Source organism: Aedes albopictus, chromosome 2 (genome assembly GCF_035046485.1).
Source record: "Aedes albopictus strain Foshan chromosome 2, AalbF5, whole genome shotgun sequence".
Lineage (NCBI taxonomy): Eukaryota > Metazoa > Arthropoda > Insecta > Diptera > Culicidae > Aedes > Aedes albopictus.
In genome coordinates this window covers 373424416-373429068 of record NC_085137.1, presented here as the reverse complement: position 1 = coordinate 373429068, position 4653 = coordinate 373424416, and positions in this window count along the sequence as shown.

The following is a 4653-nucleotide window of genomic DNA, read 5'->3' as shown; positions in this document are numbered from 1 at the left end:
TACCTGCTAGTCTACGTTGACGATTTCCTGGTTGGATCGTCGAGTGAGGAGGAGGTTCAACGGATTTGCGAAAGTCTGAATGAAGAGTTCGAGATTACGTGTCTCGGAAAAGTTCGTCATTTTCTGGGCATGGAAGTTCAGCAAGAGGACGGTGTTTACCAGATCAGCCTTTCAAACTACATCGACAACCTCATCGAGAAGCACGGAATGCGAGACGCAAAGACAGCCAAATCACCGATGGATATTGGTTACCCGAAGCAGAAAGAGGAAGACAGATCGTTCGAAGATGCAACTAAGTACCGCAGTGTAGTTGGAGGGTTGTTATACCTGGCTGTGATCGCACGGCCGGACATTGCTGCTTGTACTGCCATCTTGGGACGGAAAGTGAGTGCGCCATGTGAGTCGGATTGGTCTGCTGCAAAGAGGGTCTTACGATACCTCAAAGGGACGAAGTACTACAAACTGCGACTGGGTGGAGACTTGAACCAACCATTGGCAGGGTATTCGGATGCCGACTGGGCCGGCGACATTGAAAGCAGACGTTCAACGACTGGATTCGTGCTCTCGTTCGGCGGAGGAACAGTTTCGTGGGCAAGCCGCCGACAAACTGGAGTTACATTATCAAGTATGGAAGCTGAGTATGTGGCTCTGAGCGAGACTTGCTTGGAGACGCTGTGGATGAGGAAGCTGCTCTGTGACTTCGATGAAGCCCAAGTTGCGCCGACAGTTTTAAGGGAGGACAACCAAAGCTGTTTGGCGTTTGTCAAGTCGGAGAGATCAAGCCGTCGTTCTAAACACATAGACACCAAGGAGCGGTTCATCCAGGAGCTCTGTGAGAAGAAGGAGGTCATCTTGGAGTACTGCCCTACGGACGAAATGCTTGCGGATCTTCTAACGAAGCCCCTGGGACCCCTCAAGCACCAGAAGTTCTGTAACATGCTCGGGTTCCAGAAGGAGACGTGAAAAGGCTGCTCATTGAGGAGGAGTGTCGGAGTACAATGGAGCACCTCTTCACTACAGACACCTTGGTTCGCCCGCGGTGTTGTCGTGCCTGACATTTCGCCCCTCGCAGAGAGCGAGACGAGAGAAGAAATCATTCCAAACCGAAAGTTCAACGGAACAAGTTCGTTCATGCTAAATTCCCGATTTCTTTCAATAAAGTTATTTTCGTAGTAAAAAGTATTCTCGCGTGTGCAAATTCTTTCTGTGCCGAATTCCTTGACGCTGTATTCCGCTGTGTGGTAGACTCTGTCCGCTCGTCAGATTTTGGAGAAACTTTCGAGTTATAACGGTTTAAATGAGCCACCATTGCTGTTGTTTTTCTAGAATATTATCTGTGTCCGGATTTTGGTTTTTACGGCCTTTAGTTTTGAGATATTCCAGATCAATCAAACTACTTTGGAGACCATAGCTTCAGGTCTGTACTTGTGATAATAGCTTTTGCCACTACGTCAAGTAGTGTTACATAATCCACTGTATTTACCAAAGTAGTTCGCCCAACTAACATTTATTGTGAATGTAAACGTCAACAAAGCGTCCTCAATACGGCTTGATGCTGAGTTACTGTATTGTACATATAGATGGAAGCTTCTATGCAAGCCCTATACCAATGAATCTGGCGAACTTAATCAGCATGTATATGCTGTGCGAGAAGCTTCTATGCCACCAAGCCATAGCTCTTTTCTCGGCTCCTATGTAACCACTAACTGAATTACATCTTGAGAAGGCGCTTTTTCAGCCTTTTCGCAGTTGTTAAATAATAGTTATACGGCATCCCCAAATTAAACGATTAAATATAATTAAGTTATGGATACCGTGACGCAATACATGTGGAACTGGAATTATCATTTTTAAAAATTGAATAATTAAAGTACTTGCCGCTACTTGGAATCGAACTCCCGATCTCCGTATCCACTGGTCCCGATGATGTCCTCGCTGCCACACTGCTATATATAAATAACATAGAAAATAGCCCATTTTGTTTTACTCCAGACAAGGCTTCATAATTGTGCCACAAGAAACCTTACCCAACTTCATCGTGCTGCAAAAGCTTGTGAAACGTCAAACGCAATAATGTTTACATTGAACAAGCTGTGTGATTGCGCCAACAGATATTTCTTCACAGCTTCTAGCTGAAAGAGTGTTCTTTAAACGGCTACGAAGCGCTGCTGTTTTGTGTTCTGGCAACATTACAAAACGTACTGTATAAAAGCAGCTGTTGTAGTGGCTGGGACTCTTACTCGATTTGCACATCTTCCGAAACATCTTCCGGCATTGAATTAAAGTGCAATAAAAGCAACCCAAATAATTTCACAGCACAGAGATGGATAGCTGTAAAGAATTTGTGTAGTAGCTATATATCCCGCTTAAAGTTTGTTTTGACAATAATGTTTACATCCGACAAGCCGTGTTGGTAAACCAACAGTTTCTTTATTACAGCTTCTAGCCGTAATGAAATCGCATAACGGCCTTTAAAGCGCTGCTGGTTTGGGGATTTGTCAGTATAACGAATTGTACTGTATAGTAGCAGCTGTTTTGTTAGTGGAGACTCCTATTCGATGTGTTCAAATTTTCACATCTTCCGGAAAATCTCCCGGAGTTGGAATAGAGTGGAGTAAAGGCAGCCCCAGTGACAAGCAATGGATTTCTGAAAACCGAGTTTGGTAGCTTGTTTTGCAGTCGTGTATTAGCTTATGCTTTATATTTGACTAGCTTTCCTTTTATTCAGCGTTGACTGCTTTTACTCGATGGTTACACAACAGAAAGCAAATGACTGAAGCTTATAGCGCTGAAAATGTTAGTTGGGCGAGGAACAATAAGCGTTATTTGTTATATATTTTTGGGATATTATGGGCAATCTTTACTGTTATGGAGCTTACACAGATCGAAAAAAGAGTGTAAAATTCTGCGACATATGATGCACATAATTGGAGCGTGGGATATCATAGAAGTTTACATGACATATCATGTAAAGTTCATGAAATATCATGTAAACTTCCATGATATGTCATGTAATTCAGCATGACTCTGAGAATTTACATGACATGTAACACAAATTTACATGATATATCATGTAAACCATCATAACATTAAGTTTACATTAGTAAAATGAAGTTTACATGACGTGTAAATCTCATTATTTTTAGCTGTGTAGTTGATAAAAAAAACCGCTGTAACATGAGGTGATTTCGTTTTAGATAGTAACGTTACACAACCAAATAGAATCAATAAACTTCTTAACTCTTAAGAGCCACTTCATGATAGATTTGTGATTTAGGTCATCCAATCTTTTATGGTGTACACAACTTTATATCTACACTTGCAATGCTAGCCTGCTACACCAAATAATGATTCATAATCAACAATGTTTTCTGATATTCTTCAAAGACTAGTAGGCATTGCTCTGTACCTTTGAAACATTTAAGGTTGTTCAAACTTTTATGAAGCTCAGTTTTTTGAAATCTAAATTCGTTGTAGTCGTTATTTCGACATTGATTATTCATTTGAGCCTAACTGACATTTTCGAGTTCTCTTCGTCGATCCTCTCTGTGCGTTATCACAGAATGTGTATTGAGTTTTCCAAAGATTTTTTGGTTGAAATACGAAGAAGACGACTACATGTTGCTGTAGAAACAAAAAGAATAATGATTTTGTTTGTTATGATCAAGTTATTAGCGAAAGAGAGCGTCGACGAAGAGAAATCGATCAAGTCAGTTAGGCCCTTATGAAAAATCATTGTCGATTTGTGCTATAAAAAGTTACGTTACCTACACTGAAAGGAGCCTTGCAGTAATGACAAGCATAAAAATGTTTTTAAATTTACCATGGCAAAACATGATCATCGACCCACCAACGCTTCTTGTGTGCGTTTTGTTTCCTCTTACAACAACCGGTTCGATAGCTGAGTGGTAGCGTGCGAGCCTGGTGATGTCAAGGTTCTTGGTTCGAATCCGGTTGCCAACAGAAACTTTTTTTAATTGAAGATCGAGTCCATGGTAAAATTGAAAACATAATTCTGTTGAATTAAAACGAAATTCAGTCTGCACAAATTTAGTGGCGTTGTGCATTTAAATTGACCCGCAGAATAGTAATTTTCACCGCAAGCCACCGTTCAGTGTACGATTCTGAATATCCCGAAGCTATATCAGAGTCTCTGATTGTATTATGTGAGCTCCAGTAAGTATAATAATTTATACAACATAACATTATATAGCCAAAACAGAAACTTCAATTGCTGTAGATGCTAGATTTTAAACATCATAATAGTTTGGATGACTACAGCCGATCTGATGATTGAACATGCAAAAGATTACTGGACATGATAAATTATAAATCGTCGCTTCGTATAATGAAAAAAGTTGCCATTACACCCATAGACCTTAGGATCTAAACTCAAGAACAGTTTGAATGACCTAAAATATCTTGACTGATCTGAAGTAGTCTAATGAATTTTCAGAAGACACACTGGACATGATAGATTACAAATCGTTGCTTCGTATAATAAAAGGAGGTACCGTCACACCCGTAGGATCTAAACTCAATAACAATTTTGATGGCCTAGGATATCCCGACTAATCTGATACCGTAGACTAACGTGAGTCAAGCTGATACCACAGACAAACAGACGTATCACTTGGAACAAAATGCGATAAA